The sequence below is a fragment of the Hyaena hyaena genome, unplaced genomic scaffold (genome assembly GCF_003009895.1).
Source record: "Hyaena hyaena isolate Hyena2069 unplaced genomic scaffold, ASM300989v1 scaffold_515, whole genome shotgun sequence".
NCBI lineage: Eukaryota > Metazoa > Chordata > Mammalia > Carnivora > Hyaenidae > Hyaena > Hyaena hyaena.
In genome coordinates this window covers 81,383-98,429 of record NW_024081147.1, presented here as the reverse complement: position 1 = coordinate 98,429, position 17,047 = coordinate 81,383, and the positions used below count along the sequence as shown (strand labels likewise).

General features: G+C 43.2%; 1 protein-coding gene across 4 annotated transcripts in view; it reads left to right on the top strand.

Annotated features, from left to right (window-relative positions):
- The window catches only part of MTCL1 (microtubule crosslinking factor 1), a 126,405-nt gene that overhangs the window by 57,801 nt on the left and 51,557 nt on the right, over positions 1-17,047 (top strand). The window lies entirely within an intron of this gene.

The window sequence follows — 17,047 nt, the reverse complement described above, 5'->3', positions numbered from 1 at the left end:
ATTTCTAAATAGCTGAGCATGGCTTGAAGAGGGGGAGCAGCACCACCAAGGAGACTGCCCACAGAACGGCCAGGGTGATTGAGTGTTCTCTTAGCTGCAGGAGAGAAGGACAAATACAAGAGATTATGTGCAATGAACGGCAGGTGACAAATGTGGGGTAAGGAGAGGAGAGGGGTGGATGAAAACCGCACGGTTTCTGTTCTTGACAGATAAGGGGGGTGCAGGAGCCCCCCCCACAGGGACAGAGACGGGAGCAATACAGGCAACCGAGATGGAGGAAAGGGGAGGTATCAGCAGATGGGGTGCAGGGTGTGTTGGAGAAGTACCACTTGGTATCACCACTTGGTTCATGGGTAACAGACACAAGGTCTGAGACTCTCCAGACGTGAGAAGTAGAGATGACCGTGCGTAAAGCACACGACCCAGGAGGTTAAACGGGATGTGCATGGAAAGCCTGTCCCACCATGGGGCTTTACAGGCTGTCTACACCCGCCTGTCACCACTCCCGTGCTCCCTTAGAATTCGGTTTCTACATATACTTTCTCCTCTTTATCAGTGTCGCTCTTAATTATTTTTTCTGTAGCTAGGGCCTTCTATGTTTTATGTAGCCTGAAATAACCTGCTCACTGCACGAAGAACATCTCTACCCTAGAATGTGAACTCACAATTAAGCCTATTCAAAACGTCCCAATTTTTAACAAAATGTGCAATATCTGCCCAGAGTGAAGGAGATCTTGTGACCAGGCCTTGTGTCTGTTTTCAGTTTTGTGGAAGAAAACAGAGAACCGAAACCCAGACATTATCAGGGGGGTTAGAAATAAGAGGGAGGAAAACCGTGTCCAAGAAAAGAACCGCACCGGGGGAGGCCCCCTCGAAGCACAGACAGACAGGCGGCAGGCTGGCCAGACTCCCGCGTGGGGCCAACGCAGGACACGCAGGTCGACCTGCTCTGAGGGCCTGGAAAGTGCATAATCTCTCTTTTCTCATTTTTTCCCAACTGGACGTCTGTTTATATCCAGATGAGATTTCTGTATTTGCACATCTGTCTGGGTGATGCCATGACCAACCAGGAGGTCTTTCCAGAACATTTTATTTTATACTCTAGGTGCTTCTTGGTTTCTGTCTGAAGCCAGGGACAGACGCTGTTGGGTGGAAGAGCTTGCATCATCTTTTTTCTCTTTACTTCCCTGTCCCCTGCTTCTTGCTTATCCCTCGGTTCAGCTGATCTCCCTCAACCTTATTATTCGCTTTATGTTAATATGTCAATGAAATCTCTTGTCAGTCAACAAAAAGGAGTGGCTCCCTTTAAGAATGAATCTCTGATAGGATCTGATGGTGAGGAATAGCAGGTGTGCTCATTTTTCTCCTCGTGGTTTGATTCATCCTTTGCTCCTTTGACAGTGTCTCTTGGCATGTGTAAGTGCTTTGTGGAAAATCTGACCTACTCACCTCCCTGAAATGGTAGAAGTAACGTCCACTCCATGTAAGAGAGAATTTCTTTTCTTTTTCTTTTTCTTTTCCTTTTCCTTTCCTTTCTTTTTCTTTTCTTTTCTTTTTTTTCTTTTCCCTTTTCTTTTCTTTTCTTTTCTTTTCTTTTCTTTTCTTTTCTTTTCTTTTCTGAGAGAATCTTAGAGCATGCTCCATACTCAGTTCAGCGTGGAGCTCGATCCCACGCCCCTGAGATCGATCACCTGAGCTGAAATCAAGAGTTGGGTGCTCAACCGACTGAGCCACCCAGGTGCCCCCAGAGAGAATGTCTTTTTAAGTTAAAATCTCCTCTGTGACTTGGTAACAGACAATAGTAAGATATTCCACAACAGATTTTATGTGACCTGTGATATAATTTAAAGTTCTAAAGTATCCAATTTCCATTCCATGTGCAAAAAAAGAATATATGCAAACCACACAGTTGAAAAAGTTTATGCTTTGAGCACATTTCTCATGTAAAGTGAAAAAGACATTTTTGTGAACATTGGTTTGCTCTTGTAGAGAGCAGAAGGCTGGAGTGAGTAATAATGGCTTTTACTCTCTACTCCGGAGGGAAAAAAGACGATTAACATCTGAAAATGTTAGTCAAGAAAAGAATCATAATTGTTTACCTAATGTTTGCTTTTCACGGCTGTCACTTATTAAGCATATTGTTTCATGTAGTCCTTACAAGAAAACTTTGTATAAAATAGGTATTAATATTATTACCACTTTTAAATAAGGAAGTTGAGGTACTAAGAGTCCAAGGAACTAGTATAGGGTCACAGTCTCTGAGAGATGCACCTAGATTTGGCCATGAATGCCCATGCTTAGCTCACCTTTCCTTTTATACAGATAACACGTGTGTTGTCACATGCTTGCTGGAAAACTAAAAATTCATGAAGGTGTGGACTGATTTGGGGATACAAAAATCTTATTCGAATGTTCAAAGTGTCTCTTTTTTAAAAATTTCTAATGTTCATTTAATTTTGAGAAAGAGAGAGACAGAGCATGAGTGGAGGAGGGACAGAGAGAGAGGGAGACACAGAATCTGAAGCAGGCTCTAGGCTCTGAGCCATCAGCATAGAACCCAATGAGGGGCTCAAACCCATGAGCTGTGAGATCATGACCTGAGCTAAACGAACTGAGCCACCCAGCCACCCCTCAAAGTTTCTCTTAAGGCCATACTATATATGAAAGCTTTTTAAAACCCAAAGAAATTGCACACTCAACACTGAGAGCTCTCGGGAGTGAGTACTCCGGGCGATAAAAGGAAGACATAAAATCCCTGCAAGGAGGGTTAGGGTGAAATGGTGGAGTACAGAGACGTGTGACTAAAGACCTGCAGAAGCGTGATCTGTGTGGCACGCAGAAAAAGTCAATGGACATTGGCTGGGATGAAAAAAGGCCTTTCCGCCGGCATTTTCCCATTTGCAGGCTATTTGCTACTAAACCTCCAAAGGGCTCTTTCTGTGAACACCAGCCAGTTTTCTGAAGCACTGTGATGCCCCGAGCAGATGTGCAGCGTTGGCCAAGCACGTGCCCCTAAGCCAAGGCAGGAGCCGAGAAGGTGCGAGTAGGGGGGCAGGCGCTTGGCTGCCCCTTTCCTTCTGGAAACCTGCAGACGGTTTGGAGGTGTAAGGGGGATGGAAACATGGTGTCGCCACACCAAGTGCACGAACTTACTCTGGTGAACCCAAAGGGCCAGAGGTGTCTGAACAGATGACTCTTGGGCAAAGCCCCAAATCACTGAGCCGTCGGTGGCCTCATCTCTGGGCTTCAGAGAGAGCACCCCAAAGTGAGGCGTAGCCTCCCTTTGGTGCAACAGCCTTGGGTGCAACCTTTGCAAGCCTCAGTTTCCTCTGGAATGTTCCTGCCATCCATCCTGGAAAGCACAAGTGGCAAGGCGCTGTGGGCATGTGCTGTGGGCGCGTGTGGTATCCCTCCCTCCTCCACGCTCTTCCCAGCCCAGGCTGCTGTGGGTGGGGGTGATTTCGCTGAATAGGACAGTCTGAAGGTTGGAGGGACCAGGGAGATCTGCTCTCATCTTGGGACAGGCAGGGGCTCAGGAACAGACACTCAGGCTTGTCAGAGATGAGTGATGTCCCTAGTGGGCAGTGGCCCTGAAGCTGCATCAGAGCAGGAAGCAGGATGAGCTTGCAGGCAGACGGTGCTTCCTGATTAGGCCTCTGTCCTCTGTGACTCAGAAGCCATTATGATCTGGCTTGATTGTGCAAATGGATTCATATACGGCCCCGGGAGGAACCATCCAAACAAAATGCTGTTAGGCATCCAAATAAAGAATGCTTTTGCCCGTGGGCTCTGTGACAGGGCCACCATCCCCATCAGAGCCTGGGGCCTGGTGGGCTGAAGTGAGGACATTGCAGATGCTCTGTCGCATCCATGTGATACACTCACAGAAATACGCATGGCTTGGGCGTCAAGCTTCTTTCCCATGTGTTCACAGATGACAGCACCACAGATGATAAAAGTGTGACTCCCTTCAACCCAGGGCTGTCTGCATTCTTGCACAGGGTGCTGCCCAGGGCCTGTCCTTAGCCCGGGCCCAGTATTCCCACCGGATGTTCCTCCCACATTGCGTTCTGTTGGAAGCATGGTTCTTGCCCTGTGCTTACTGGCTGGCCCACCTCAGAAAGCAGTGTCTCCTTCCAACAGTGTCTCCACAGCCCCCGGGCCCCTAGGGATTTCTCATGCTGCAAGAGCAAGTGGCATCCTGCCCCTCAGTTCGCAGCTCAGTTACTGCCCTGCCTAATTGAATCTTCTGCAGTCCGCTGAACGGTGGTGCAGCCTAACAGGGAACGGAGAGAGCTTTGGGGCGTCGGAGTCATGAAACCAAGGGGCAAACATCCCCACTCTCCCCCTAAGTCACTCAAACTGTGCCTCGGTGTTAGAAGTGGAGATCCAGGGGTGCCTGGGTGGCTTAGTCGGTTAAGCGTCCGACTTTCGCTTAGGTCATGATCTCGCGGTTCGTGGGTTCGAGCTGCGCGTCGGGCTCCATGCTGACTGCCAGCTCAGAGCCTGGAGCCTATTTCGGAGTCTGTATCTCCCTCTCTCTGACCCTCCCCTGCTCACGCTCTCGCGCGCTCTCTCTCTCTCTCTCTCCCCCCCCTAGAGATAAATAAAAATATTAAAAAAAAAAAAAAAAAAGAAGAAGTGGAGATCCAAGTTGCTCGGGTTTGGAGATGAGAATTGCAGATGATTTAACCAAAGGGACGGGATTGGCTTCGTGCAGAATGCTAACAAGGGATGCTTTTGAGATTTCAGAGCCTTTGGTGGATGATTAATGGAGCTGAGCGGTACCTCCCGATAACAGGGCTCCAGGACAGACACGGGTCAGCAAGTCAGCCTCCTCTGCCTGGTTGGGGAGCCTCTCCGAGAGGAAGCGTTCAACTGGGGAAGGCGATTAGAATCACAGATCCATTTGCTGTCTCCAGGTGTCCATTAGGCTCTCCTTTGTCCTCTGTGTGAAAATCTATTTGATGATCTCCAGCAGCACACAGCTAATCCTGCCTGGGAGCTAATCCCTTAGCTTAATTTCTTTTCTGTCTCACTTGAGGGCCCAAGGTGCATCCGAAAGGGGGTAGGGGGCGAGCCAAATCAACACAGGTTTAGTGGGTGTGTTTGCATTAGAGGTCAGTTCTCTTACCCTTAAAATACAACTTTTCTGATTTGAAAAACATAATATATATTAATTTTGACAGTTCCGGGGAAATAAAAAAATCTGTAAGAAAAACCACGAAGTCACCCCTGATGCTACCGCCCATTGCTAACACCTATCAGCATTTTAGTGTATTTGCTTCTAGATATTTCAAAGACAAAAGTAATCATGGTGAGATATTACATTTATGCTTTTTTGTTCTGGAGCTCAGTGATTGATATCTTATGAAACATTTCACACGTCATGAAAAATGTTGAGTGACCATGATTTTTCATGGCTATCCAATATCATAGTCACTTGTTTTCAGTGAAATTGGGAATTTATGGGCATAATATCTTTTTCTTTCCAACACTATGACAGTTTTCAAACATATAGTAAAGCTTAAACAGTTTTATAGTGAACGCCTGTAGACTCACCATCTAAATTCTGTATTAACATTTTACTCTACTTGATTTATCCTGTATCTGTTTATCTATCTATTTATCTATCAACCCATCTTTTTTTTTTTTTTACATATTTGAAAATGGAGATACCAGTTCACCAATTCCTTAAATGCACTGTTAACTAGAACTTAATTTTTGCTTCTATTTTGAGGTAATTTATGTGTATTAAAATGCACATAAATATAAAAGTTTATAGTCACTGAGTTTTGACAAAGAGTATAATAGCACACTTTATTATTTAGAACAATACTCAGTGTCCGTTTAGAAGGTCCAAAGGGTTTTATGGGTGATGATTAAGAAATAGTATCACATAAGTCAACCAGACAGAAAATCACTAAAGAAATAATGGACTTGAAAGACACATTGGACCAGATGGACCTGACAGATATATTTAGAACTTTACATCCTGAGGCCAGGGAATTTACTTTGTTCTCAAGTGCGCATGGCACATTCTCCAAGATAGATCACATACTGGGACATAAAGCAGCCCTCAATAAATATAAAAGAATAGAGATCATACCATGCACACTGTCAGATCACAATGCTTTGAAACTTGAAATCAATTACAGGAAGAAGTCTGGAAAACCGCCAAAAACATGGAGGTTAAAGAACACCCTTCTAAAGAATGAATGGGCCAATCAGGCAATTAGAGAGGAAATTAAAAAATATATGGAAACAAATGAAAATGAAAACACAACAATTCAAAATCTATGGGATGCGGCCAAGGCAGTCCTAAGAGGAAAGTACATTGCTCTCCAGGCCTATTTCAAGAGATTAGAAAAAGCACAAGTCCAAAATCTAACAGCTCACCTAAAGGAGCTAGAGGCAGAGCAACAAGAACGCCCTAAACCCAGTAGAAGAAGAGAAATAGTAAAAATTAGAGCAGAAATAAACAACATAGAGACCAAAGAAACAATTGAACAGATCAATGAAACCAAGAGTTGGTTTTTTGAAAAAGTAAACAAAATTGACAAACCTCTAGCCAGGCTTATCAAAAAGAAAAGAGAGAGCACCCAAATAGACAAAATTATGAATGAAAATGGACTTATTACAACCAACCCCTCAGAAATACAAGCAATTATCAGGGAATACTATGAAAAATTATATGCCAACAAATTGGACAACTTAGAAGAAATGGACAAATTCCTAAACACACACTCACTACCAAAATTCACACGGGAAGAAATAGAAAACCTGAACAGACCCATAACGAGTGAAGAAATCGAATCAGTGATCAAAAATCTCCCAACAAATAAGAGCCCTGGACCTGATGGTTTCCCTGGGGAATTCTACCAGACATTTAAAACAGAATTAATCCCAATTCTTCTCAAGCTATTCCAAAAAATAGAAGTCGAAGGAAAACTCCCGGACTCATTTTATGAAGCCAGCATCACTCTGATTCCCAAGCCAGACAGAGATCCAACAAAAAAAGAGAACTATAGGCCAATATCCTTGATGAATACGGATGCAAAAATTCTCAACAAGATCCTTGCAAATCGAATCCAGCAGCATATCAAAAGAATCATCCACCAAGATCAAGTGGGATTCATTCCTGGGTTACAGGGCTGGTTCAACATTCGCAAATCAATCAATGTGATCCATCATATCAATAAAAGAAAAGATAAAAACCATATGATCCTGTCAATAGATGCAGAAAAAGCATTTGACAAAATACAGCATCCCTTCTTAATAAAGACTCTCGAGAAAGTTGGGATAGAAGGAACCTACTTAAACATCATCAAAGCCATCTATGAGAAGCCTTCAGCTAACATCATCCTCAACGGGGAAAAACTGAGAGCTTTCCCCCTGAGATCAGGAACACGACAGGGATGTCCACTCTCACCACTGTTGTTTAACATAGTGCTGGAAGTCCTAGCATCAGCCATCAGACAACAAAAGGAAATCAAAGGCATCAGAATTGGCAAAGAGGAAGTCAAACTTTCACTCTTCGCAGATGACATGATACTCTACATAGAAAACCCGACAGACTCCACCAGAAGCCTACTAGAACTGATCCAAGAATTCAGCCAAGTTGCAGGGTACAAAATCAACGTACAGAAATCGGTTGCATTTTTATACACCAATAATGAAGCAACAGAAAGAGAAATCAAGAAACTGATCCCATTCACAATTGCACAAAAAACCATAAAATACCTCGGAATAAACCTAACCAAGGATACAAGAGATCTGTATGATGAAAACTATAGAAAACTTATGAAGGAAATTGAAGAAGACACAAAGAAATGGAAAAACATTCCATGCTCATGGATAGGAAGAATAAATATAGTTAAGATGTCATTACTACCTAAAGCACTCTACACATTCAATGCAATTCCAATCAAAATTGCACCAGCATACTTCTCAAAACTAGAACAAACTATCCAAAAATTTGTATGGAACCACAAAAGACCCCGAATAGCCAAAGTAATACTGAAAAATAAAACCAAAACGGGAGGTATCACCATCCCAGACTTCAGCCTCTACTACAAAGCTGTCATCCTCAAGACAGTATGGTATTGGCACAAAAACAGACACATAGACCAATGGAACAGAATTGAGAACTCAGAAGTGGACCCAAAAGTATACAGCCAACTGATCTTTGACAAAGCAGGAAAGAATATCCAATGGAAAAAAGACAGCCTTTTTAACAGATGGTGTTGGGAGAACTGGACAGCAACATGCAGAAGAATGAAACTAGATCATTTTCTCACACCATGCACAAAAATCAACTCAAAATGGATAAAGGACCTGAACGTGAGACAGGAAACTATCAACACCCTAGAGGAGAAAGCAGGAAACAACCTCCTTGACCTCCACCGCAGCAACTTCTTACTTGACACATCCCCAAAAGCAAGGGAATCAAGAGCAAAAATAAACTGTTGGGACCTCATCAAGATTAAAAGCTTCTGCACAGCCAAGGAAACAACCCAGAAAATTAATAGGCAACCAACGGAATGGGAAAAGATAGTTGCAAATGACATATCAGATAAAGGGTTAATATCCAGAATCTATAAGGAACTCACCAAACTACACGCCCGAAAAACAAACAACCCAGTGAAGAAATGGGCAGAAGACATGAACAGACACTTCTCCAAAGAGGACATCCAGATGGCCAACAGACACATGAAACGATGCTCAGCATCCCTCCTCATCAGGGAAATACAAATCAAAACCACACTGAGATACCACCTCACGCCAGTCAGAGTGGCTAAAATGAGCAAATCAGAGAACTCTAGATGCTGGCGAGGATGTGGAGAAACGGGCACCCTCCTACACTGTTGGTGGGAATGTAAACTGGTACAGCCCCTCTGGAAAACAGTGTGGAGGTTCCTCAGGAAACTAACAATAGAACTCCCCTATGACCCAGCAATAGCACTGCTAGGAATTTACCCAAGGGATACAGAAATGCTGAGGCATAGGAGCACATGTACCCCAATGTTCATAGCAGCACTCTCCACAATAGCTAAAACATGGAAAGAGCCTAAGTGTCCATCAACAGATGAATGGATCAAGAAGATGTGGTTTATCTATACCATGGAATACTACATGGCAATGAGAAACAATGAAATCTGGCCATGTGTAGCAACATGGATGGACCTTGAGGGTGTTATGCTGAGCGAAATAAGTCAGGCAGAGAAGGACAAATATCATATGTTTGCACGTATAGGAGGATTAGGAGGAACTTGACGGAGGAACAAGGGGGAGAAGAAGGGGGGAAATGGTGGGGGAAAGGGAGAGAGGCAAACCATGAGAGACTCTTGAATGCTGACAAAAACTGAGGACTGATGGATGTGGGGGGGAGGGGGGATGGGCATGGAGGAGGGCACTTCTGGGGATGAGCACTGGGTGTTATGTGGAAACTAATTTGACAATAAACTATTTGTAAAAAAAAAAAAATAATAAAAAAAATAAAAGTCTGCAACTGACTGAAAAAAATAATAAAATAAAAAAAAAAAGAAATAGTATCACAAGTAATTCAGAATGTTATTCATGTCTCTTTTGTTTGAAAGACAAACAAAGTACTAAATATTTTCTTACATTTGAAGCTCCTGAAAATAATTGAGTGATTAATCTTCTCTGAGAAGGGGACAATGCTATCATTTATTTCTATATTTGAATTTTTGGCTTCTTTTTTGTTTTTGTTTTTTTTGTTTTTTTTTTTTATTACTAAGTAAGCTCTATCACAGCCTAATGAGCCCCAGTGTGGGCTCAAACTTAGGACCCCAAGATCAAGAGTCACCTGCTCTACCAGTCAAGCCAGCCAGGCACCCTGACTTTGTTTTGTTTTTAAAAGTACTGCTAACTTTTTGGTATTCTTTTGTTAGACTGGGAAATAATTTGCCTCTCTCAATGGATTAAATGTATTTTTTCCAGGCTGGTAGGAGCCAGGAACAGATTATTACTTATTAGACACAAACCTTATCTTCCGTTCTGATTGGCAAACAACATATATTTTTATAGGTTTGCAACTGTTATGAATGCCCAAGAGCCACTTATTTGTCACCTACTAAGTGAGTCCGTAGAAGCCTCTGAAATGTAGACTCTAATTCGATATTTCATGTCCTGTTTGGTTGTGTTGCCGAGTGCCTATATGTGTGTGCACACTGTAAGTCAGGATCCCTATAATATGGCAGAAGGACACTTTATTTCTGGTGCAGTCATACTTTGGTCTTACGTTGGCTATGACTTTCCATTTTTTTGTTTACATGTTAATGAGGATTTACACTGTTGCTTTATCATCCTCAGTTTTTGTTTTGTGGTGTTTGGCTGAGACTATTATGTTGTACATTTTAGCCACAATCTTCCAATTACCAGGACTCAAGATAAACGTCTCTAAGGTTTAAAATGCATCAACCAGCCCCCTATTGCAGAGCAAATACATGTCACGTTCCCCAAATGTGCAGGAGCAACAGCCTGTCATTTCTATCGCCGTGTTCTCTTCCTAAGAGAAAGTGGCATTTGGTAGCCTGGGTGTGTGGGTGGCCTCTGTCCCTCCCAGGTGGGCCTCAAAGCCTGGACCGTGTGGCTTGTGGCTGAGCTGTTGTCCCGTGACGTTCCTCCTCCTCCCCTTGGGTGCCAGGATCCCAACAGCCCTGACTTTAATCGCTGGATTCCTCTTCAGCCAAAGCATCTCAATATATTCTCCTCTTCTCCTCATTTACTTTGTGGTATTTTGTGCTCTGATAATAGTTTCTGCCTTTTCCATATAAGGACCCGTGCTGTCTGCAGCCTCAGATCCTCAGAAATCACCAGTGCCAACACATATTTCATGGCCATGAGGTGCCTCGTGAGTGTAGCAATTGCAGCCATCCCGGTAACAGTTCTTTGTGCTCATTTGCTAAAGAAGGGAGAGACTCTTTGTGCAAGAAGACTCAGCAGTTTGGGGCTCAAAAACCTCTGGAAAACTAAAAGCAAAGCAGCACAGACTGGGATATTGGGCTGTCAGAGGCCGGGAAGACAGCCCAGAGAGTCTCAGTGCTGTGGCTGTGAACGAGGGAATGGACTCAGGGCCAGGCTGGAGCCCCATCTCTGAGTTTGGGGCACCTTGAAACATCACCTAACTTCAGTGTTTTCTCGTCTGTTAATCAGTGATAATCAGGTATGCCTCTCAAGGCTTTCGTGAGGATGAGCTGACATCAGATGCTTAAAGAAAAGTTTAGCATTGCCTTTTTGACATGAGGATATGCCCAACAAATGATAATTGTCAATATCGCCATTATTCTTCCAGAGAGGGCCAAGGAGAAAGGGTTTCCTTCCATTTGTGGCCATGAGGGTGTGAAGGCAGGGGAGCTGTGTTTCTAGGGCCCTGTAGTGTAACCGTGGTGCCATGGACTTGAGCTGAGTACAGCAGTTCCATGGTATGACAGGAGCCAGTCTCCTGGGGTGGGGGTGGGTGCGAGGGGCATCTAAGGGGTGAGCAGAGAGGAGGTAAAACAAAAAGGTATCCACCAGCTCGGACCTGGTGCTTCCAGCCGAAGAAGAAGCTAGTAATTCTTATCTTTCACATCTCCTAACACTTAAACAAGGACTTTAATATGGGTGACAGAATCCTGATAACTTCTTCCTGGTAAGGAAGAAGGTCTCCCACCTTCATTTTCTTATTCTGATTTTAAAACCACGGGAGCTGTAAATCTGCCCCCCAGAAAACCCAGACAACTTTCTAAGAATAAGGATCTGTAAGAATTCTGAAAGTCATCTGCCTACATCTGCCCCCTCTTCCCCATCCTCAATCAAAATTCACAGCATCCTAATTTTTGTCCCCTTTTATTACCGATCTAAATATTTAAGCCCAAAGTCTGTCTCTGAAACACTTTAGCAATTGAGAGTGTGTTCGTTTTTCCAAAGTTGCCTGGAAGAAACTGGCTAACTTACAATAGGAAACATTAAGAAATGACATGGGAGTCCAAATAATTGCCTAACTTCATATTTTATTTAATCATTTTCAATACTCAGCAAATGCATCAGGCTTAGATGGATTCAATTTGGAGTTAGAAACTCAACTTTTTTCCTTTTCAGTAGGAATTGAGAGTTGATTTGCTGGCGGTTGGCCAGACTAAAAAAGAAAGCGTAGAATGCATCAGCAGGCCAAGTCTCCCATTCTGGGTTCAGTTTATTTGATGGGCAACATTTTCCTCTTTTCCTTATTGTTTCTTGGAAGAAATTCTCCACTGGATCTCTGAGTCATCTAGAGGAATGAACTGGCTGTGAATAATGTGCACAGAAATCATCCTCTACCTACGGTCCCTTGGCCAATATACCCGAAGGGCCAATATACCCAAAGCACTTAGCTCTCAGCCCTGGATGAGACTCACAGTAGTGAGCCCAGGAGGTCAGTGTACCCCAGGCTGGGGGCCTTGTGACTGAATGGCAGTTTGTGAGAGAGCCATGTGCCAGTGGCCTGAAGTGCAGTTGGGCACCTAACCAGTTTCCCCCCTCCTCACGAGGTTTCTTGGTCTTTTTAGCCAACATACATACAGGTTTTATATATATATATATATATATATATACAGGTTATACCTGAAGCCTCAGGCTAATAAAAACAATGTCTGCTTACAAAAAGATCCAGAAAGATGGCAAATAACTTCTGAGAAGGCACCACTGTAATCCTATATAGATCGGTGATAGCCTCTTTTCTCTGACCTCTTTAATAATTTTCTGGGTTTTTCTTTTTAATTATAAAGGAAATCATACTCACCATAGGTAATTTGGAGACTATAAAAAGCCACAAAGAAAGAAAATTAGTATCACTCGGAATTCTGTCACCTGACGATGAACACTGTTAACATTAGACATATGTTTTTCCAGTCTGCTTTCCTAACATACATATGTAATACATACATGTATTTATATTTTATTAGATGTAAATTGAAATCACAAAATACATGCTGTTTGCAACCTGCATTTTTCTTTTAATGTACTGTATTTCCTCTTTAAGCATTCTTCAAATACATCATTTTAATACCCTCCACAGCATTCGTTTGCTATTGTAAAAGGTAGTGCAATAAGCATTCTTACCCAGAAATCTCCCCACCTATCTCTCCACATTTCCCTGGACCACCTGAAATTGTTTTGTTCTTGTTTACTTTCTTATCATCTGACTCTTCAGTCTCATGTAAGCTCCTTAAAAACAAACATTTGTGGGGCACCTGGGTGGTTCATTGGGTTAAGTGTCCAACTCTTGATTTAGGCTCAGGTCATGATCTCACGGTTTGTAGGTTCGAGCCCTGCGTCAGGCTCTGTGCTGACAGTGCAGAGCCTGCTTGAGATTCTCTCTCTCAGCTCTTCCCCTGCACATGCTCTCTCTCTCTCTCTCTCTCTCTCTCTTGCTCTCTCACTCTCTCGCTCTCTCTCTCTAAATAAACTTAAAAAAAAAAAAGTCTGTTACCCTGCTTCCCAGACAAGGCAACATAGGAGATACTGGATTAATGCTGGATGAGTGAAGGGCATCTTAGCCATCAGGACTTAGTCATTTCCAGAGGTGGAATTCCTGGGTCACAGTGTGTTCATTTACCAGGCTGAATTGCCCCCGAGTCCCCACTCTTACCCATCTGGATGGAAGCTCCTTCCTCTGTGGGCCTTTGCTAACACTCGGGGGTCCTACGTCTTTTGGTCTATAAGCCTCTAAATGGAAAAACGATATTTTATTTCAATTGCTAGTATTCATGTGTTTGTTGGCTAAAAATCGTGTGTTTTTAATTATTAAAGAATAATTAAAATGATTTTCCTGTTGCTTACAAAAATATTACTCTTTTGTCTGCCTTGTGCTAGAAACCTTTTTTTTCTATTTTGCCATTTGCTTTTTAATACTGTAAATGGTTTCTTTTGATATATAAACATTTTATATTTTACCAATCCACTCAGTCTTTCCCTTGGATATTTTGGCTTCTGTTTATAAAGGCTATACCCCCAAAACAAACAGAAATTCATCTCTTTTCTTTCTCGTTCCTTTACGATTTCTTACGTCTAGATATTTAACTCATCTGGAATGTTTTTTGATATATGGTATTGATTTTTTCTCTAGTGTGTTAGCCAGTTATTCTCCCAACATATACCAAATAACCCATTCTTTCTCCCACTTTTAAAATGCTACCTGTATCGGAGGCACCTGGTGCCTCAGTCAGTTAAGCGTCCGACTTCGGCACAGGTCATGATCTCACAGCTCTTGAGTTCGAGCCCCGCGTTGGGCTCTGAGTATACTGACAGCTCAGAGTCTGGAGCCTGCTTAAGATTCTGTGTCTCCCTCTCTCTGCCCCTCCTTCACTTGTGCCTTGTCTCTCTCTCAAAAACTAAAATAAACATTAATAAAATGCTACCTGTATCAATTTTTAAAATCTCATGTACCCTCAACTTTATCTCTGAGCTGTTTTGTTCCATTCATCTGACTTTTTGGTACCAGCTCCAAACCATTATATTGTATTTCTACATGTGATAGTGCAAGCTTACTGTCATGATTCTTCCCTTTCAAAGTGTTCTTGGCTGTTTTTACCAGTTTATTTTTCTAGGTCAGAGGTCAGCAAACTTTCTGAAAAGGGCCAGATAGTAAATGTTGCAGGCTCTGCCAGCCATGGTTTGTCCCTGCTACTCAGCTCTGATTTTGTTAGTGCAGAGCAGGAGTAGATGTAAGAAACAAGGCTGTTCTCCAGTGAAACTCATTTACAAAACAGGCCGCAGGTTAATTTGTCCTGAGGGCTTTAGATCGCCAACCCCTGTTCTCGATGAATTTTTGAGTCATTTTATCAAGTCTTTCCCCACTCTTACCTCCTTCACATATATACAGAAGTGTTTGTGTGTGTGTGTGTGCGCATGTATATATACATACACACACTTATACTTTTTGTGTATGTATGTGTATATATTACATGTTTATACACGTTACAGTATATATATGGAAAGAAAGAGGAATTAGGTTAAAATGACGTCATACTAAACAATGATGTGGGAGAAATGTGACATCTTTATAAAATAGGGTCTTCTCGTCGGACAGCATCAAGCACTCCTTCATGTCTGTCACCAAAATTGTATGGTTTCTTGCATCTGGGTCCTGCCAATTTCTAGTTAATTTTAATCTTTGCATTGTTTTTCATTGTATTTCTCCCTGTGACTGGGATCTGTGTTGGGGATCCCATGGCCCCCCACATATTCCGTGATTCACTAGAAGGATCATGGGGCTCGGATAGTTGTATTCAGGGGAAAGATCCATCAGGCTGGTCTGAGGAATCTGTGTGCCCAGGCTCCCCAACTGGCTGCCTCCCAGCAGGAGGACTCGCCCCGAAGGTGCGCCCTTCCTCACCCACTGAAATGCAGCACCGTAATTATTCTGTCTCCACTTGTAGCTTTCATCTCCCCTCCAGATAGTTTTCTTTCATTGTGTGCAGAATGTGCTTTGCACTCACTGGGAGAAGGTGATGCGGTACAGGGTGGCAGAGCGCAGGCTCACTGCACTGACCTTGGTCCCAGAATTCGATCCCGGAGACTGAAGCCTTGGGAATGGTTTCTCTCCCTGCTTCTTTATGGGAAGTCTTCTCTGTAGTGAATTGCTAGAAGTGTTCATCTCACTCGGCTCATTCAAGTCAAAGAAACTCCTTCACTGCTAAGTGAAGAATCTTGGAAAACCTGTGTCCTATGGGTGGTAAATCTCAAGCCCTTCCCAAAACAACTTAATATAATCTGTTATGAAGGCTGGCTTTCTTTGTAGTTTGACCCTGCCTTTACCAAAAAGACTAAATGAAATAACGCTGCTTCTGCAGCTGGGATTTAGAAATAAGCTTCCCCACATCCGCTTTGGTTGACCAGGGAGTGCCCACACTCCATGCTGATTCTGTAACTTTCTCACCCTTCTCTCAATTACTTTTTTGTTGTTTTGTTTCCTCCAGACTTCTGGCCTCCCGCCTCCTAAGAGGTTAAGGGGATGGCATTTTAATTGTTTGATAAATTTCCTCAGTGAAGGGCACTGCCCGGCCTTCTGTGAGTGAGGCACTTGGAGTGCAAACAGAACTGAGTTCATTACCATAGGTCTGACAGTGATATAAGGGACTTGTGTGAGAGCCTCCTTCCCAGGCTATTTTGGCAGGTGGGTTGCAGCAAAGGAATGAAGCAAAGAGGCTCTGAGCCCCCTTAAGATGAACTCCCAGAAGATCCAAGTTTCCAGGTCCGTGCCTTGAGTAGGGAAGGGAGACTCCCTCCTAGTCACAGGCTTACCAGGATCTGAATGAAAGCCCCCAAGTCTTAAGCTTTCCAAACTGCCTTCTTCTGGCTTGTCTCAGGATTACATTAGTCTTCAGGTTTCGCATCCCTCTGTCTCCCCGCTGGGATGTTTCTCGCTCTTCCAGCCAGTCCTTTCGGTCTTCATACTTGACTTTAGTAGGGACTGTCTTGGCCCCCTGTTATTCTATTTCAGACATCCCTTGGCCCCTTTTATTTATATTCATGTTTGCATTTCAGACACACTTCTTGCGGAAAGCAGGCTCATATGTACTGCATTGTATGTAAAACTAGGCAGGGACCCAGCCCACTAAAGGACTCGGCTAAACACGGCTAAGGCCTCTTCACGTGAATACATTATGGCCTTACAGGACCTTGAAGATGTAGGTTTGGTCATGAATTGGAGGGGGCTGTGCCTGAAGAGTGTTGCAGCCCAGACTAAGTGTTCTCCATAAACCCGGGCCACCCTTCTCTCCCTTCCTACCACTGTGTTATCTGGCCATTTACCCATCGGCACTCAGGAAACCATGTTTAATTTTGATATTAGCCCCATCAAAACGTAATTAGGAAGGCAGGACAGCTCCAGAAATACTATGTATCTATTTCCCAAACTACCTATTTCTCTCCTCTCCCTCCCACTGTTACAAACTGTCCAAACCACCCTTCCTTTCCATTCAACTGAATAATTGAGGAATATTCCAAATACAATCATTAGCGTTCAAAGACCTTGCCAAGCTTCTTCTACAGCATTTAAACA